The sequence below is a fragment of the Colletes latitarsis genome, chromosome 3 (genome assembly GCF_051014445.1).
Source record: "Colletes latitarsis isolate SP2378_abdomen chromosome 3, iyColLati1, whole genome shotgun sequence".
NCBI lineage: Eukaryota > Metazoa > Arthropoda > Insecta > Hymenoptera > Colletidae > Colletes > Colletes latitarsis.
The window spans coordinates 39,280,110-39,301,262 of NC_135136.1; the positions used below are offsets into that span (position 1 = coordinate 39,280,110).

Genomic DNA, 21,153 nt, shown 5'->3' on the forward strand with positions numbered 1-21,153 from the left:
GAAATCTCTGCACGACGATAAGGCGAACACCTTGTATATGGACGCGTGTAACTGTTGGTGTCACACACGGAGAAAACGGTCAAGGCCATCGTATGTGTGGATGCCCCGTGCAACAGGGCTCTAGAAAGCAGCAGTTGCCTGTGCGCGTTTTCCGATCTTCTCTGTTAGGCTCGACCTTCGCGAGACGACCGACAAGGAAAGTTCACGACCTGGACGAGCACTTTTACCGTGAAATCAGGATAAAAATATAAAATAAATTCAATATCAAACGAGACTCAAACCTCGAAAACGAACTTACACATCTAATACAATCGTGAATTAAAAACATTTCAGTAGAGTAATTCCTATCCTATAATTTATTTAATTTGATTTTAGCTAGAAATTTGCACGAATCAAGTATGTAGTTTTCAAAATATTTAAAGCCACAAGGCTAGTAAATAATGGACAACCATTTTACGATTAATTTACCGTTGTTCTGGTGATTCGTAGAAAATACCCCACCCTGTATATGGTTAACCGTAGAAACAACTACGAAGTCTGTTAATGGAAGCGCTCTCCGTTGGGGGTGGCCACGCAAAAACGTTGTCGCTCGTCTTCGAATGGTTAGGTCACGTGGAATTACGGTAAATCCGCGCACTTGTCGCGACAAATTCGATCGCGAGCCTATTACTCCTAACCCAGACCGATCGTTGATTATGCCAATAGCTCTTTCGACTTTTTGCACGATTCCGTAGAGCGTCGTGGCGATAGAGCGTGAAGCAATCATCGTTTTCACGATGGACGCATTAGCGTCGTTCGCCATCGTTGACTCTGTAAGCTCCTTTTTCCTGAATCGCTTTATTTCTGGATTCTACCGTAAACAGTAACATTAGAAACACCTTTACGTTCACTGCCGAGGAACAGTTAGTTTCATGGAAAGTTAAACAAATGTCTTATTTGTCGTTACTGTTACGTTAAAATTGGCTTGAAAATCGTAATGGAATTGTTTGTTTCGAGCATTGGTTTCGCTTAACGCGTTCACTGCCAGACTGTAAGACTTTTGTAAACTTACAATTTGTTTCAGTACTTATTTTTTTAGCCTTGATCAAATTCACAGCTCCTATCCTTTATTTCCTCCAACGTCTCAACTTGAGAATTAATTTTTCCAGTTCCATAGTAAAGTTCAAAGTGTTAAAATCAAACGTGGGTGATCGTGAATTAGAATTTTTCAAGGCTCCGGATCCCCCATACCCGTAGGGCCCCGGAACGGAAATTGCACGATCGTATTTTATGGTGTCTCGAAGCTGTCGAACGAAGGATCGTTTCGTGCCATCGAAAGTGGATCACGGATTTACCCTCGAACGGCTATAAACGTAGGTAAACGAAGAGAAAGAGAATAGCGGATAGAAACTCCTGGAAGGATTCATCCCCGTATGCAGCAATTTTACCCTACTTAACCATAATGGTGGCCGAAAGAGAATGTGTACCCGTCACCGGAAAGTATCGAAAGTTTTACGATACGGCTGTTAAAAGCCAACCTCTGCGTTGCCCGCGCGATTGCGTTAAACGCACCGCAATTAAATTGCGTTGAATCGGCTCGCAAATTTCCACGAACTGACCACCGTTCCCTTTCACCCTTCGATTTGTTTACCTTGAAAAAGGGTCGCTGTTTTCGCGAAACAAAGTCGACCCCCTTTTCTTTACAACTGCACTACGGTGGACTGAATTGACCAATATAGTTTTGTCTGCTACGGTTTAGGGGGTTGAAATAAACAGTTTACTGTTTGGTTCGTTTGGTAATTGACGAAATTGTCGCCCAGCTTTGTGCACGCATAATTTAATGGTAACAAAATTGGAACGGTGCAAAACATTAGTACGCAATTATTTTATGACCAAAGGAGAGATTTTGCATTACGACAGGCGATGAATAATTGGATTTATTTTAAATTGGAATTAATATCTTCGTGAATTTAAAATTGAATCCTTTATTTTCGGATTCCTTTCACCCCCTGTTCGATGCTAGAAGCATTATTTCGGTGTCTCTTACCGTTTTGTCGAACAGAAATTCGCGACGAGCACTTTTTGGTCGTCTAAACCAGAATCTCCTCTTAAGAATAGACGACGAAACGAGTTGTGGAAATCGAGACACGGTCAATGTCGCATCGCGTCTGACAAAAAGAGCCGGCTACAGTAATGGGCAGCAATTTCATTCCCGTTTCCTCGGCCAAGTTCCTCCGTGGCCGAGACGTAATTCTAGGTTTCCCTGTGACCGTTGTCTTGCTCGCGTAACTCCCGATTCTCGTAGACGCGCGTCGGCGACATTACGCCGTCCAGACGTCGTAAAAGTTGAACTCGCGTTCGTGATACGTCACTAGATTCATTTATCTTCCAATACATACCACCTTTGCCCTTTGCAAAAATCCAACCATCGATCGATCGTTCGAAAAGTCCAAAGAGTGCCATCTTTGGTCCCCGGTGTTCAGCCTCAACCTCTTCTAAATTTAATTCAGGGGCCCAGAATTACTTTTTTATTGTTTGTAATAATAGTACATTCCCCCCCAAAAGAATGTGATCGACGTAGGAAGTCTTTGTATCACATAACGTAGACATTGCTGTAAATTACTTGTCGCAGAATCTCTTTTGGAGGTTGAGACTGTGTTAAAAGAATGTTTTCGAAAATTTCCCGGGGGTTGTCGTTGTGGGTGGGGATGGAGGTCGGCGGAATCGAAAAGCAGGCGGTCAGAAATATCAGTAAGAAAAGGTAATGAGCCACGGGGCGCGACGAGGCGAGGCGAGGCGAGTCGGAGCGAGTAGCGAGTCGTGTCGAAGCCCTTCGAGACACGGCAGAAAACCTGGCTCCTCGTAGCCAGCCGAAGGTGAGCTTGCAAGAGCTGGCCCGAGCGAGGCGAGCTGAGACCAGGCGAAGCGAACCGAACGAAGCGAGCCAAGCGACGTGGATACAAGAGCGTTGTTAGGTCATTGACTGCCGGTGGCCACCGATCCGCGAGCATCCAAGGACAGCCGCTCCGACGCTTCGCGATCTCTCTCCTCTCCTCTTCGACTCCTCTCCGGACTCTCTTTCCCTCCAACGACGCCGCCTCCATCTTTTACCGATCTTCCCTTCTCTTCCTCCGTTTTCTGTTCCTTTACAGAGAAAAAAACGCCCCGGTGCTGGCTATTTCAGGGACGACTTTATTAATCGCGTTCGCCAATTTATCATCGCGGACTCGCGGGGCCCCCACCGCCTAGGATCATCCGATTCCCGGCCAACGGGTCCTCCGTAGATCCTCGAACGATCGAGCTGGTACTCCACCATTCGTTGCACCGTAGTTTCCCTCCTGGATAGACAGATTTTTCGAAAATTGTCTTCTGGTCTTTTGGAAGCGTGGAACATTGGGACAAGATGCCTTGGAAATTGATACTCTTTAAAAAACTGAGACACTATTAGGCACTAGTAGGTTTATTGTGAAACTATTTACCAAAAATCAACACTTCACGACCCTCAATAAAATAGTTTGCGTGGGTCTACATGGACCCTAAGTAGCTCGAGGAGTTAAAAGTGGGGGTGACGTAACACTATATTTCTCTTAACCCTCTTCCATCTCAGCCGTCATCTTTCCAATTCCACGCAGTAGCTTTAATCCCTTCGGCCAATAATAAACGACGACAAATTGCGTACGCGTAGAGCTGTGACTAATTAATTTCCGCGTTCCTTACGCTCACCATCTGTTCAGTTCTGCCCAGTAGTTCCAGAAGATTGTATTGTTTTCTTCGAGACCAGAGTGCAATGGCGATCTTCTAACCCATAACGTACAAAATCGAAAGGTACGAAGAGATTTTCAAGCCTTAAATTTATTGACACTTCGTTCGGATTTTGAAGATTGATAGAAGATATTGTAACATACTATTTACTGTAAACTAACTGTTTACCATTCCCTATGTACGCGAACTATTTTTTCAGCGTTCACGCGGGGTTATAGAGAAGTTCAAGCTCGCGCTTTGCGGCGTGTGTACTGCTTCATTAATTAACCGTGTTCAATTAAAATGCTCCAGTGGTTGGGCTACGAGTACCCAGCGCAGGAGATTCTCGACTATTCGATTAATTGATGCCTTAAAACTACGAAAATCCATTTGATATTTGAGACTTTTCAAATTTCGAATTTTATTTGACGCAAGCTTAAGTTCGCGAGTTAATGATTAAGATTAATCGAAGTTGAAATTAGTTGCATTCAAAGGTTAATTGCAATAGAATTTTGTACCGTCAGTTGCAATTGATTTTCTGATTGATTGATCGAAAATGTAATTGATTGATGCCCGGCGCTGGCCCGTTCGCGTCCGACGCTTATAGGAAATCCAAGCTTGGTATCAGTATGACGGCTGTCTCGCAGATTATGCTAAGCAATCACGGCGAGGATTAAACGGATTGTTTTCTAACCGTTGGATCGTGGTAGTAACGTCCAATAGCCAGTTCGCTCGCCAGATTTAACGCCACATGATTATATCCTACGGGGGAACATTAAAAAACGAAGTTTATCGCGAGCCACCAACGACGATGGAAGATACGCGACAACGTATTATTAACGCATACGCCGCAATAACTGTAGAAACGCTCGAAGAAGTTTCTTGTTCTCTGATAATATTATGCAATTGCAATAATCGTCGAAAACATTACCGCGAACGTAAAACAAAATTTTACTCGAGTATCTCGACAGTTAATTATTTTAGACACTATTAGATATTCTTATCTCGATCGAATAACAAAATAACAAAGAATCGATTATAGTACTTTATGCTGTTGTACTTGTTCGTACAGTAAATAATTTATTTGGTATAATTTTGTATGCTGAGTCGACGTTTCACGACAAAGACAGACTATGAATCGCAAATGACCCACTTTCGAGGATCGTTGAAAGGGGTAAAAAAATCTGCTCGAAACAGCTGAGTGTCCAATAGAGAAAAGACGTTTCCTGAAGGAGTACAGGTGGCTAGGCGTATAATAGTGAGTTCCGTAGCTAATTTCGCGCGAAGAATGCCGAATATTAAGTGAGGGACGTCTACGAACGTGCAGTCTTTAATTTGCCGACATAACATGTGCATCGACGTCTGGAACGACGTACCTTCTGAAAAGAATGGATGAAACAAGTGCGTTTGAACAATGCTTCGTTCGGGTCATGGGAAGAGGATCAATGCACAGGGTTACGGGGATTTCGTGGTCGCCATTTGTTCGTGCCACACGCATTTCCGTTTTCATGGTTTTCGTATCGCCCGGACTCGTTGTCTACGCTGTTCTTTGGACCCAGGAAGCGCATTGAAAACTAAAAAAATTGTAGCGACGCATGAACAGCCGGATTTCAAACAATAACTAGGGGATTTCGGTAACCCGACCATCTCTATTCGACCAAAACTCAATTACGCGTAAATAAATTATTCTACGATCGAAATTTTAATTTTTAAGAGATTTTCAAACGTTTCTCGAGCGCATCGTCGTCACGCTCGATTTTCATAGTTAATCTAGTCCTTTTCTACCCTTTCCACACCAGATGCTTGGCTCTTCCGCGCGTTGGAAAATCTGGGTCGCCGTAGGAACGCCGTTCACGCCAGGAACTGGCTGAAAAGGGTTTCGTTCTGGGTATTTCTAGCGGCGAAAAAGGGGGATCGTGAATATTGAATGGGTTCGTTTTCTATGAGAGGTTCGACTGAGTTTTCAATGGGACCGAATGGTACCGTGTACGAGAACCAGATCAGTTTCGTGAGAACGAAAAATCCTCGACGAGCTCCAAAACATGGAACCACGCCTTTTGTCGTTGTACCTTTCGACTATGACGCGATAGATCGCGACTTGTAATCGATACGCATCAATAGATGTATAAAATACAATAATTGCAATGTACATTTTATCATTGAGGTAAATCGGGTCTATGCTTGGTCATGCCTCTTTGTTTATCCAACAACGTTGGTCGAATGAAAACAGGTAATCTTCGAATCGTCAAAATCATAATGGCAACCTTCGTTGCCCCGAAGTCGGAAGTCCAGCCTCGCGGAACATTGAAATACGATCAGGATTACGACAGAGAGATTAAGATGGGGTTAACCGAGCCTCTTCCGGGGGATACCGAGGTGACTCGAGTAATTTACAACTGAAGATCCGACTGGAAGCTTATTTGGTAAATTATTGGTCGAATAGAAGTCACTCGTGACCACTGTTTGGGACTGCTGGCTGAGACCTCAACCCTTTGGGCACCCTTCACTTTCCCGAAAACCACTAATGCGCGCTTAAAGGCCACTTCGTAACTCGCTATCCTTCGTCGATTTAATGGGTAATATTCCAAAATAGCAATTTCTGGTATTCCTTGAGGAAGACAAATTTCCAAGCTTCTTAAAATAATTTTTTCCAATTTTGTTAAACCGAAGAAGTTATATTAGATTGTAAAATAGTCGTCCACTTATCTAAATCTTGTTACTTTATTTTTATTTGACAGAAAAGTCCTTAAATGAAGAGAAGATTCGATAGTTTACATGGCAGACGTTTCGAACAATTTACGATGCACTTAATCGTTATTGGAAACGTTGTACGCAAGTGGTCGAGCTTGCGGAGGATTCTGAAATCGCGGTCGGGAAGTTGCACGATGATTCTCGAAAATTACGTCACATCCCGGTACCAGAAGGTACCTTCCAGGAATTTATAACGGAACTTGATTTCGTCATTCAGGATTCCGTGGCCGTTCGTACGTGCTGGGTTTATTTTTAGAAACGCGGGTACGTCTTCTTAACGCTGACTTCGCGGGTACAGGTGGTTTCCTCAATTTTTCAGTTGTTTAAATTATTTTCAATAAGAGAATTTAATCTTTAATTAAATTTCATAGAATATTTTATAGAAAATTGTGATCAGTTCTGACCTTACAAGTTCGTTTATGTTGCTCGAACCCTTGAATGTTCGTTGCAATTTTCACGGGCGAGGATAGTAGGCGTGGAATCGATCGAGTTCGGTTTTCCACGGGCGGTCGATCGAAGGAAGCTTTCCCACAAGGTGTGTGCCCACGGGATATGGAATAGAAATATCGAATATACGGTAAGGTGCCACTGAAGAGCACAGGATACGGCAGGATAAATCGAACCACCTGTCCCTCTCTCCCACGCTCCCATGCGATGGACCGATGGATGGATGGCCTCCAATGCGAGAACCTACGAGGATCTCGAGTAAGGGGAGCGGAAAATAGATCTCCTAGCCTGTTACTCCCCACCTGCGCCCTTTCTTTTCCATTACTCTAGGACAAAGGGCCGAGACTACGTCGGAGGAAGTCGCTTCTTCTTTCCAAACCACCACCCACCCCCTCGTTCGGGCAACGTCGATTGAATTTCAATCGAAACGCGTCCTATGAGAAATTTTTCTACCCTAGAAAACACCTTCATCTTCCAAACTTTATTAAAGCCTAGATCAAAACCCTTATTTACATGAAACACTCCAGCATAGAGTAAAAATTGTAATAAGAAAGTTTTCTGTAGATACTCTCTTTACTTGGAAAGAATTTTATATTATTCCTTATTATTAAAGAATATTTATTAGGATTTATAAATAATATTGTATGGAATAATTCTTCGTCAAGGAAAATTTTTATTTGAAATAGGAGAAGCGGAGACGAACATTTCCACGACCTACCCTTAAAAGTATAGTTTACACAGGGTTCTGTTTACTAGAACAACACAGGGATCAACGGAGCATCTAACGTGTTCGAAAATATCGGATGACACCTTTGGAGTTTCAAATATTTGTTGGTCAATAGAGCCTAAGAGGATGCCACGAAAACTGGTGTCTTTTAGAAACGATACACTTTATCGCGCAATTGCAGTTGATTTTCAAACTTGGACCAAAATAATTTTCGTAAAATCAGGCGGAGCGCGTTAAAAAAATGCCGACGAATTCGCTGTTGGAAACCGGTACGGATAAAGGGTTTAGAAAGCGTCGGGCATTGGACTCGGTCCGTGTCGCAACGAAAGAGGTGAAGGATCTTCCGTAAATTCGAGAGGTCTTAAAAAAGGGAAGCACGTCGAGACGAGAAGCCTGTTATTCCGGACTTTTTGACCGGTCCTCGCGTCGCTCGTGTACGACGTCGTGCAATAAACTTCCCTGCATTACGGCAATTTTCCTCCGACTAGTTTTGGCCACTAGAAAACGCCCGACACCGCCATAAAAAAAGGGTTCGCGTTCGGTATGAAAGAAACATTGTCGAAAAAAACCGCCGATTCCGTTACGGACAGTAGGCAAGGCTTAAAAATTGAAAATGGTCGAGCCGCCATTAGGTTCTGCGGGGCTTCTACGAAGAATGCTCGTTTTTATTGGCCCCCCGTATATACTGCAGGGGGTTGCGAAAGCGTCGTTGGACAGGTATACGCCCTTACCTGAAAGAAACAACCGAAAATTGGAACGATCGTCGAAAACGATTCGTTCCTGTTATTTATTGCACCTTTATTGCTGTTTTCACGAAACTCTCCACGCGATGGTGACGAATTACGCTAATAACGTATTACGTCTTTTATTGTCGGTGCCAATTTAGGGGGTGCGAACAATGAGACAACGATAATTTTAGTGTAGAAACTCCGGGGAAGGATCTAACGAGAGAAGCGACTCAAATAAACTTGCTTCGAAAAACTAACGGGAGATACAAGGGGGCGAGGGTATCTAATAATTCATATTTTTCACTCATTGATTAATTCTTGTATATCTGGTAAACTTTAATTTGGTATCGTTAATTCCATTTCTAACATGTGATATCGAAATTTAAAATAATTGAGTACACAATACAGCGTTTAACAATTCTGGGCCGTAATAAGTTCTCGCCTACTCGGTCGTTGAAGTCTCGAAAATTGATTGCTCCTAACGCTATGGTCAGTTGCCTCGACCGATATACCTAGACGCATTCCGATTGGCGAACAGGATACGCCAGAATAGATTCTGTACGCACGATAACAAGGTAACGAGTTGCCTACGTTGGCGGCAATAATTAACATGCTCATCGGCCTATATCACAGTGTCATTAATGGGTTAAATGATTAACGGCCTTGGAAGCGATTTACCCTTGAACTGCAAAACGCCATAATCGTCAGGGCACGGCGTTAACGACGTTCGATAATATCCCCATGGTATTACTCAATCTTTCCAATACTTATTTTAACCAAACGATGCACAATTGTACTCGTGAATGATTAATTGTATCAACGATAGCGCGCACGATTTTGTTAGCTAATGTTTTCGTCGAATCCTCGAGTAAAAATATAAAAAAAAGTGACTCCGCTTATGGGGTGCTTAACTTTTGGTTTTCGTTGGGCGAAAAAACGCGTCCTTCGTAACAGGCTTTAATCTGAACGGCAGAAAAAGATTTCGAAAAAGCGTCAGCAATGGCGCGCGCGGTCACGGACACTTGCAGAGAGTTTGAAAAAGACGTGGAAAAAGTTGACTCCGCGCGCAAACTGCGAGGATTAACTCGAGCCGGCAATTCGTCGAGGGTGGTTTTACAACGTGTCTGAAGGGTTAAGCCCCGGAGAAACTCGGGATTACCCTTTCTTTCAAATCCGCGACCCTTCCCCTTTCACGGTTCCTTTTTTTCTGGTTTTTCGATGGAAGCTCGAGGATTAGCAGGAGCCCCGAGGACCATCAATATTTTCTGTAAATATTTGAGAAGCCATTTTTAAATCGTTCATAAATAATATCGTAAAGAAAACTGCAGGGTTTCCCAATTGGGAGCGGTGGAAATTTAAATTTAAACGAAATGAAAACTACGAAAAATATCCTGGTGTTTGTCGCCTTGTTTATATGTGAAATATCATTTAAATGACCACGACGATTACATTTATACTTTTGCATGAAATTTGATACATTTTTCTCGAACGTTATTGAAGCATTTGAAATTTTTCTGTTCCAGTGCAGGTTTATGGCGTCTTTTGGAAGTCAGGAGCTTAAAAATCCCCAAGATTGACTCATTCCAGCATAGTTTCCAACAAGAGGTGTATCCTCGTTGAAGGTAGGCAAAAAATGTACGAGGGTCCAAAGGATTAAGTCGATTATCGTGTCTTTAACGACGATGGTGATTTCCAGGGTTGCGGATGGAGGCAGGAAGGACTGGCTGGGACAATTTTGCAAACAATAGGGCGTGTGAAGCCGGGGAAACAATAATTTATATATGACCAACGGAAGGGTGGGACCTTTCGAACGGATTCTTCGAATCGCCTAAATCGAGTAGAGGTAAGAGTCCCATTAAATGGCTCGTTATTCCCACTCCTCGTCAGTTCTCATCCTTAATCGATCAACATATTTTTTGCAGCAAATTAAATCATTATTCCGTCAAAGGAACGTTTTAATATTCTATTTAAATTAAATCGTTTCCCATTTGTTATTTCACGTAAAGTATCTGAAATTGTTTTGAATATCCTTGAATTTTTAAGTTTCAAATATCTAATTTATTATTTCTCGAACGTAAAATTTTATTTTCGAATAATGGTTCTGAAATGGAGAATACACGGAACGTAGTAATTCGACGTCAGAAGCGCCATAGCGTGCGACGCACAATTTCGCCGAAATGCAATCAACCGCGAACACTTATCGCGTACGTAATGCATTCGACAAAATAATAATTAGCGGTTAATGCACCGTGGACGGTATGCAGATAGTGTCGTCATTTGTCCCATTAGGCTCTAAATTGCGCTGGCCATATTTAACTATGGAAAGATAATTACAAGGTTCGCCGGAACAGATGATACAATTGCGAAGAGATTCCCGCTAATAGCTCCGGCAATTTAGAACCGCTAGACCTGCCAGGACTCTCGGGATTACATGTATGCGCAATTTGCAATAGATTCGAATAATCTTTTATCGTTTGGTATTTTCGAACAGTATGCAGGCTCCTTTAAACAGATAATAATTGCGGTATTCCTTCGAATTAAATGTAGCTTTCTATTCGAGGACGAAAAATTCCAAACCCAAAACAAGAAACACATTTTTGATCCTACCTTGGTACTAACGTTACCGGATCACATAATTCATTTATTTATTTTCAAGCAAATATCATCCTAGGATAATTGTGGGATATCAAACTATTTAAAAAAAATTTTTTAATTCGATTAATTCACCGTAGAAGTCGATGTGACGTTAAATTTCGAAGAAGTAGAAAAGTGTCCCGGAGTTTTGGGTTTCCCCGATTCGAGAAAGGAACGGGGCCCGCGAAGTACGGTCATGTCGGACGGTACAGAATGTATCCTTGATCGTTCCCGCTCGTTCGTCGTCCTGTAGGCCGGTTCACTGACATCGGTGTACCGTCAAGGAGTCCCGCACTGTCAAGGTCCGCCGGTTCTCCTCAATGGCGTCGGTCTGTCACGCAATTTACCTACGGTAATCGACACTCCTTATCGCGAAGGACGCTTCTGCCCGGCCTTACGCACTAGTTTCATTATCCTACGCGTGGAAACGTGTCATCTTCGAACGAAATCCTACTTTAGTGGCCCCCATTCAACAATTCCTACAACATCCAAACACACCCTCAATTTCCACCAAACTTGAAATTAAAAACAAATGCAAAGAAGTAGACACGCAATTTTTAAGCCCCCTTTGTTATTTTATAAAAAGAAACACCGTAGTTCGTGTTAGGATTCAGCTCACATATTCACCGATGTTTTGAGTATACACTCTTTCGAGTAAATTATTTATCTCCTGTATCAGAACTGGCGATCGTGTGTTATATTTAGATTACTTAGTACTGGTTCTAAGCGACTAGTATAAAGTGGATCGTTAAGTTGGTCATTAACGGAACGACTCCGGTTTATTTATTCCAATTTGCCTGTGACGTGTCCCCCAGAGTGTCTCCGTAATTTCATCATGGTTTTTGTTTCTGCCCCATGGAATTCGCCCATTAGTTTCTGCACTCTGGATTCGAAATTTTAATGGAACTCGCCCATTAGTTTTATTCCTGCTAATCGGATCTCGAATTTATCATTAGAGGTTCTGGTTGAACTCTATCGGAGCAATTTTGTTTCGTAGCTCGAGTGGAAGGGATCTGGTCAGGCATTTACATCGAACATATGCTACTGTACCTTCGAGGAGGCGATTTATAACCCGGAAATCAAAGGTTGGCTACCTTTTTTTTCTCCTGAACCCATCCCAAGTGGATCCTTTTTTCAGAGCTCACCGTCTTCCCTCGTAATTACGACCGAGGGAAAATGGTCGAGTAACTTCTGAAAATCAAACACCTTTCAGCCTCGTCTCCCATATGGTGCAATCCTTTCCAAATTAAAATGGCTACCGGGGGCTACCGTCTCCGTCATAAAACACTCGGAAAATTGAATCTGAGAGAAGGGTTAGAATGCTCAATTTAAGATTCGTCTAAAAAAAATTACAAATTTCTGTACAGAGGAATAATCAAGATATGTTTCGAGAAAATTTGTTTACTATAATACAAAATTAAATCAATTAAGTGTGTTTAGGTCTAAACTCCTGAAGTAACTATCGTATCTCGCTTCGAATGAAATCGTGGGAGGTGAAAGATCGAAATACTCATTTAGAACAATCGTTCTATCGTTTGGAATAGGGATGGTCGAGGTCTGCCCTAAAGCGTGGTGCGCTCGCACTTTCTTTCGACGATCGAAAAAGCGTGCACGCGCGATCGTATATTCGGCCGGCGACAATGGCGAGCTTTAAATCGTCCCACACGTAGCGCAGCACGGACAATCGGTACCGCAAGTTCCAGAGACACGACTTACTCGGTTCACTTTTGCTGGTTAACGGTAAGTCCGTCAAGAGTCAGTGAGTCAACGAGTCAACGGGGGCGCGCGCTGGTCCCCACGCACTCGCTCGATCGCTCGAGAATCGATCTTCCTACGTACGTGCACGGGTCTGCCTATACGCGTTCGTTCCTCTTCCCTTCTTTTTCCGTGGATCTTTGTCTACCTGCACGCGTACACTTACTCGCATGACGCAACTCTTACGTGTCAACCGCGTCCTTCTTGCTCCCTTTACCCTTCCTGGACCCTCAAACCTCCTCTTTCCGGAGACTCTTTCACGTAAAACGAAACGCCGCTCCTGAGGTTCGAGACAAAACACATTTGCTTCTGCTCCTCGTTAGTTTATAGACGTAGAAATATGATGGTTCTTTCGGTCGATCAATTTATGTTGAATTTGATCGATGTGCGATTAACCCTCGACTCCAGGTTCAGGTTTAGATTCGTGCATGCTACTTCAGAGTCCTGACGTTTCGAAAATAGTAAAATTTGGTCCCTAAGACGGTGAATCTTTAGCGTTAGAAATTTTAGAGTTGTTTTAAATTGACACTGAAGTTTTATTTCCCCCCGTAACACAGACGTCAGTTATAATGAATAAATCTTTGCTCAGGTTTCTTACGACGCGAGCTCGAGCTTCTTGCTCCCCTTTTTGTCGCGCCGGGCTCGAATTTAATTCGCCCGCGAGAGTATTTTCCTGAACACATTCTCGTTCGAACGGGGCTAATTAAAGTGCAAGCGAGGATGGAGATAATGGCAGGAAAGATGAAAAGAAGAGCGGGCAACGTGACTGCGGCAAGAACTCACCGAGCCCGGGATAACTGTATTCTGCCTCCACTATGTTTTGTCCTTTCTCTCTTCCTCCGTGTCCTTTAGTGCTTCCTTTCCACCTCGCATCCTTGATCTTGAGAAACGGAGATACCTAGATTTCTCATGTGGAGGAAAATCTGGCCTAATCCCTGGCAACCTATACCAATATTATAGTTCGAAACAATCATTTACTCGCGCTTGGTCGAGCTTTCAAGCTTCAAATTTAAAATTCACGCAGAAAAAAATCAAAAAGCTAGCTTCAGACTATCCCTAAGTTGAAAATACTTTGTATAAAAATTCCTGAAGGATACAATTCTTATACAATTGATTTAATATTATTATATGAAGACGTTTAAAGTTTTCCATCAAGTGAAGGGGGGTAAGAACAAATCGAGATCGCGTAGAACACAAACGGGCACCGTCCGGATGGCGAGAAATTAACGGGCGAGCCACGTGAACGACGTATACGACTTCCAGATGAGAGAGTCCGGCGTTTTCAATTTCATCCGTGCGCTGGCAGAATTTCCCTCCGGGTTGTTCACTTTTCACCTCGGTCAACGAGTGCATATGCCCCGCATTGACGCCGTTGCGTCGACTATCAGCCCACGACCTGTACGCATGCAAGTACTTTCGATCCCGTGCACTGATTCCGTAACGATTCCGTCGCGAATACCGTTTCACACTCCTACGAAGTCCATCTTTCGACCTTACCCCAATACTAAGTTTTTATAGACTCTATTAACTCGTTGACTCCAAGACCAAACCCCTGAAATTCTCCACGGAAAGGAAACTCTGTTTTTAGACAATTGAAAACTACCCATAATTTGCCACAGAACTTATTTTTACAGTCTCGTTAAAATTAAATTTAATCTTGAGAATTATTGACAAATCTTATCACCCATATGTGGGACTGAGTTAGGTGCAGAGACTTCAAATTTCTAAAACACGAGCTGCCCTTCTATTGCAACTATCGCTATGTCATTTTACTATCTAATTTCACACTAAGTTATAAAATATATAAAGTGAGATTACTGCCCAATTTCACTCGCAACCCTTTACGAAATCTCCCAAGTCTCATCTCGTTGGGACCTAGAACTCAGTGAAAAAGGGATCGATTCTGGAAAGGCTCGTTCGATTAAAGTCCACCAAACTCGAACGACCCAATTTCCGGATACTAACCCTCCTGCCCTCCCGTGCAGTCGATGACGCAACCCGACGGTGCGTCCAGGTTTCCTCGTCCCCATCCGCGCATATGTTACGAGCAGGGGGGGAGGCCTCACCGGAGGAAAACCACGAGGAGCCGGGTGACTCAAATGCCGTCCACGTCGTACCACCACCATCGCGCTGGCCCATACGTATCTATTCGCTTGGTAATAATTCGATGACAGGCTTTGGCGTAACGTGGCCGCGTCCGTGCGAGCACGTCCCGAGGAACGCCAACACGGACGCGGGAGAAGAGGCAGCAGCAACAGCAGCACGAAACGGACACACGTAAGGAACGCGTGTTCAGGAGGCTACACAGGCCGTGCGAGGCTGAGAGTGGGTTCATCGGACGCCAGCGGCCGCGGATTTACCGTTACGTCTTCTTGGCGAAACCCAGAGTCCACGCTGGCGCTGCCTCTTCTTTCTTCCGTCGTCTACCAACCGACCCTCGACGCTCTCCGTCTATCCCCCGTGTCTCTGCTACTGAATTCCAGCGACCGACCGACCACCAGCGCCTTCCACGAGAACCGGAAACGCAAATGTCTCCCGGTCGAAGAAGGAACTAACCGAGGCTCGTTGATTTTCCGGGTCACAGAACCAGTCGCTTCAGAGTTTCGAGCTGGGACTTCGAGCCTTTGTTTGGTACTCGATGACCATCGACGGCGATAAGCGTTGATAAACTCGTGGCCTCCGTCGTTGTTCAACACCTCCAGGCGTATCTTCCTTCGTCTCGGATGAAAAGACGGTGGGTGAACACCTGGGTGATTTATGAGTCTGTTTGGGAATTTTCAGATAGAGGATTCCTTGTGTCAAGGCTTCGTACCTCTCTTCTTGCGATTAAATATGTGTAATGAATTGCACGTGGAGAGATACACAGGCCTTTGAAACAGATTTTTTACAGCAGTCTTGCAAGCTAAAGGTAGGGGATGATTCTATTGCAAGTATCCCTAACGCAGGGCAGACTTAAAAATTTAAAGTTTGGTTTCTTCTTTCATCTTGGATTGGAAAGAGGATAGGTGAAATGCCTGGGTGATTTATAAGTCTAGGGCCTGTTTGGGACTTTTTAGATAGAAGATTCCTCGTGTCAGGACTTCCAAGTCATACCAATTGCACGTAAAGAGGTTTGGTCCAGACTTTGTGCTCAGGACTGGACGTAAACATGCCTTAGAAATAGATTTTGTATAGCAGTCTTTTAAGCTGAAGATAGGGAATGATTCTATTGCAAGTATCCATAACGCAGATGGGTTAAACAAAGCAGCATTGTGCCTCGAGTAAACTTGAACATTTAAGATTTGGGTTGTTGATAATTTAAAGACCAAGCGATTCCTACCATTCAAGATTCCCTCGATTCACTTTGTACAGTTTCTACAGAGATTTACAAGTTCCAAAGTCTAGGACGCACAGGAATTTAAAGATGGAGGATATTCTTAGTGTCAAGGTTCCCCAAGTTTTTCTATTACGATCCGATCTAATTCGATTCTCGGGCGTAAACAAGATAGACAAAGGCGCCTCCAGGCTGATTTAAAAGTCTAGGCTCTTTCGGCCTGTTAGAAATTTAAAGATCGAGTAACTTCTATAGTCAAGGTTCCCTCGGTTTCTACGTTGCGTCCGCTTTTCGTCGTCTCTTTTCTCGAAGTTTCCGATCTAATTCGAATCTTCGACGCAAACAAAATACTCTCGAGACACCGGGTTGATTTAAAAGTCTACGATGTAGGCCAATGTTTCGCAAAGTGGGAGGCTCTCCGTGTCTTCTGTTTGGAAAACGTTTTATCAGACTGATAGTACAGATTAAAAGATTATACGAAAACCTAGAGTTGGGATATCGTTATGCATATTTAATCAAGAAATTAAAATAGACTTAAAGCAAACTGGTATCATTCAGAATGTGAATAACTTAAACGTTTTCTTCTATTAATATCTCTCTAATTCGTTATGATTCGTTATGATTCACGATTTACTGTTCAAACGACTTGAAGCGGTCGCGAGTGGCTTGAATGGTCTTTAAACAAAATTTTAGTCTCGTAGAAGATGTCTCGTGGAAGATTCTGGTGTTTGGGAGTAAAAGGCGAGTGAGCACGCCCATCGAGGAGGCGACATCGAGGAAAGTTTCGAGTTTGTACAATCTCGGAGGTCGTTGTCCGCTCCGTTCAAGGTTCTTCTTGGTCACGTGTAAAGACCGGCCACACGCTTCGATCAATTCGACCCGGGGCACGGCCGAAGTAAACCGATCCCGCTACCGATAGCAACGATCGAGACTTTCGTTACTTCCTCGAACGAGCGTAAACAAGCTCACGCGATGAGATATTCTAGTCCACGACCAGCATCCATGGCTGCAAGTGGAAATACAAATTTGAAAGCCAGATTGATCTCTCGAGAGGAGCTGATCTCCACTCCTTCGATATTTTTCTCTAGTTTAAAATCGTGACAAAGTTCATAAAATATCGGCGATCGACGCTTTGGTTGGTTCTCGTTGGAACCAACACGAGGCGCGTCTGCGTCAGCGTTGGCAAATAAGCCGCCTCGTGCGTATCGAGAGATTTTACTTCCTGGAACGATGATGGACGACGACGAAGCTACAATGTCACGGTGGACACGCAGGTGCCTCGAGAATTTCGATATCAAGCGGAACGATCCCACAAAAAACGAATAGGATCTCGTCGGTTATGATTCACGCGATTCGTCGTTTCAGAAAAATGTCCCGTTTTTCCCCAAAGCGGTGCCAAACAAATTCTTAAAATTCAGATATCTCGTTCTTTCACCGTCAATTTATTTTCAAAGAAGTGCTATTTACCGTCTGGACGCCTCTTAAATTATTTAAATTCCAGTTACGTATAGTCGATGACGCCATTGTCCAGATTTTCGAATGGTCCCGATCCAATTTTGTCTCTTTAAAAAAATTGTTTAGAAATCCGTCCCCGTTAGAATACCGCGGTTCCTCGCGTAAAAAGGTAATTTCTTGCCGCCTGGAGTTTTTCATAGTGGATTTCGAGGGAAGGAATTCCATTTGGCGGGCGAACGAGTTCTCGGGACTTGTTTTTCTCGGGCGTAAGGCCACCTGTACAGGGGCCCCAGCCGTCTACTTTACTTTCTTCGCGGTTCCGTTAAATACCCGACACCGAACGCGATCGCAAATCCAGGTGCGGAGGTCAACTTGCGTCAGGTTAGGGTTTCGTGCGTTTCTCCCCGCTATGTTCTCGCCTCTGTCACGCATGCATGCGTACACGCACAGGTGCGCGACTGCGGATCGGAGACTCGGCCACTTTTTCTGCCACGCATCGTGCTCGTCCCACGAGCGATGCAAATTTTCTTTCGCGTCTAGAAAGTCGAACGCGACGATTCGTTGCCTGAGTTGACCCGCCACTGCACACCTGCGCTTTTCAAACTTCACACTTTTAGCAAATTCTACGCAGAAACGTCGTTTAAACTACTCCTGGGAACATGGAATTTTGCAAACAGTACTCCTCTTGTCTCCAATTTGCTTTCTCATACTCCATCGTAAAGAGAAACCAAAAAGTATCAATGACTTTGCAATTTCATGGAAAATTGAATCAAAAACAAAATGGATGGTTTCATAGGTTTATATCGCACGTTCCCCCGGTGTTCGAGGGTTTTGATTTCGCCAAACGTCCACGAGCGCTCTCCGTTCGCTTATGGTTGACGTTCCCCTGTACGTACAAGCAGATGGACACCTCGAAGAACCGTTTCTCGCACACTCGATACCGCTCGTTCGAGAGTGAAACCAGTTGTTCCGATTTCGATCAGACTTTCCTAAGATGTCTTCGTCTCCTCTATATTCTTCCTTTCATTTTTACCACTTCCATCCTCGTTCCCTTTCGCGCTATTAATTTCAACAAATTCAGATTCAATTATCATTCCGCGCCGCGGCGCGATTAATCTCGTTTTTCATCGGGATGCGACAACTAGAGCGACAAGCATTCTTCTTCTTCTTAATTCATTTAAATCAGCTACAACGTTTCCGGGTAAAACGAGATCGTAAAACCCCGAAAAATTCGCCAGTGGCGGACTGGAAATGTTAAGAAGTTCCTCGTCGTAACCCAAATCGTTCCCCAGCGCGGCTCCCGTAGTAATTTCGTAGGCTGTCGAAATAAATCGTCGATCGGCGATGCCTCGTTCCTAGAGACGCGGACGAAACGTTTCGAGCTCACGACGGAAGAGTCCGGCGAGCAAATAAAACGCGAAACGATGTCGTCGTAAATCTCCAACGGCGAAGGAAAACGTCGGCGAAGACGAGGAAACAGAGAACCGTTCGTAGAATCGATGTACGTCGAAGGATACGCGAGTAGCGGCAACAAAGGTTTACGCGAAAAGAGGAGGGAAAAAGAGAGGAAAAATCGCGAGAATCTCCATCGGCAGGTTTACGATCGGGTGCAACGGGAAGGCAAATCAGATGTCGTTATGCTGGTACCCGCTGACTTCCTAGATAACCGACTCCTGCATGCTGGTAAGAGAGTCCGATAAGCGACGATCGATCGAACGAAACGGGTCGACAGACGTAGCTTCCGGTATTCTTCTTCGCTGGAACTCCACGATGGCTTTCCATCGATAGTCGACTCCATTGCAGGCCTACGATCTTACAGTACTCGTTAATTTCAGTCGACAGTTTCAGTAATAAGCTTCGATTTACAGAAAATCAATTTAAAAAATAACTTCAAATAATCGTGTAACACGTAATTGTTTGAGAACGAATAGAAATTCGAGGTTGAAGGAGCAGCGACTGAATGATAAATGAAACGAAAATATTTTAACGAAATTGCAATAACTCTTACGGTCCAATTAAACGAGCGTACGATTCGGTGCTATCGCGATGAGAAACTGTTTCATTCATGGACACTAATAATGTCCGTTTTTCTTGAATTTCTACCTTAATTGCTTTAATTACCAGCAACGTTTCCCATTATTAATTGCTTTATAATTCGATTTTTCGCGATTCCATCGCGCCATCCTCCTGGACTTTGTGCAATTTTTGATGAATCGTTTCAATAAGCTGGAAACCCAAAATCAGTTTATACCCAATTCTTAAGTTTTATTTTTTCGTTCATCGAACGAACCACCCGATGCGTATTAGGGTTGCTTATAAACATCGCGATTAAAGTACATAATTAACGACGCTCCTGAATCTGTTTCTCATGGATACGTTATGAAAGATTCATTGAACTTACAATTATTCACGTTACCATGTACATAGTATGGGTAATTAATTTATGAACTATAAAATTCGTTTGTAACGTATGAAACGTAGACTAATTGAAATTGTGATGAGATATAAGTAATTCTATTCTCTTCCGCCCGTTGAAATTCATCTAATACCTAACCGACGAAGGAAGAAAATTCCTTTTTTACAAAATAATAGGATACATTTCGTGCGAGACTTCGCTTCCTCTCTTTTGTTAATGTTCTAACGTGCAATCGAGTTTTAATCATACGTGTAAATGAAATAGAAGATTAAATTAGAGATAAATAACATTTATATTGATTTATCGTTTCTTATCACCGTCGGATCGTAGAACATAAATTCTAATTGCAATCTACAAAATTGCATTTCGTACATTATAATCAATTTTATAGATAGATTTCTTCTAAGATAAATGTTACGATTCCTACCAACACAAATTTATTAATATAGATATTTTTTTAAATAGCAACGTGTTAAAGATAAACCAATTTTGATTACCTGTTCAATCAAAATTAAATACAATCTAAATTATATCTAAAATCAAATTATAATTCACGTTGAACGTATAAAAGCTTATCCGAATAACTGTTCCGTCGAACAACCGTTGCGAATAAATCGCTGTACAAATATTTATTTATCCATTCGATTAAAAATCTGTTTCTGAAGTTCTCCAACAGCATGGCCAATTGCTTTTTCCATTATTTTCATCCTGGAACTTTTATAATACGACTGCTTTGTAGAAGCATGGCGTTTGGGAACGGAACACCGGGAAATCCTGGGAATTCCGGAAAATCAGTCGCGTCGAAACGTGACGCTAGCTCCCGTGCATAATCGCTCGTACGGTACACCGGGTTCTCGTATGAAATAAAAGGAAGAAGTATGCATCCAAGCCGGAGAATAGGGCAACCCGGTCGGAACAATGCGTTTCGCGTTTATTCGCACAGGCATCGCAGTAATAATTTTTCCGACGACAGGAAAATTGTACCCGGGAGACAGAAAGGGCTGCAGCGGTCATGGGAAGAGATCGTCCAAAGGGTTCCCTCGTTTCGAGCTGAAAAATGGTGTAAAAATGCACAAAACTATCAAAACATGCTCCATTCTAAGTTATTTAATTTTGTAACATTTTTCTCTTTCTCTTTTCTTATGGGTGGAAATAAATTGTGGATGGATCTACTGGAAGGTCATCAAGAAGTCGAGAACCACCTTCA

The 21,153-nt window shown here is 43.2% G+C and overlaps 1 protein-coding gene across 1 annotated transcript in view; it reads left to right on the forward strand.

Moving 5' to 3' along the window:
- Window positions 1–10,145: 10,145 nt before the first annotated feature.
- Window positions 10,146–21,153, forward strand: part of LOC143340309 (uncharacterized) — a 49,241-nt gene continuing 38,233 nt past the window's right edge. The window contains exon 1 of the mRNA XM_076762101.1: window positions 10,146–10,216. The gene's annotated coding sequence lies outside the window, so the exon portion shown is untranslated. The remainder of the gene's footprint in view (window positions 10,217–21,153) is intronic.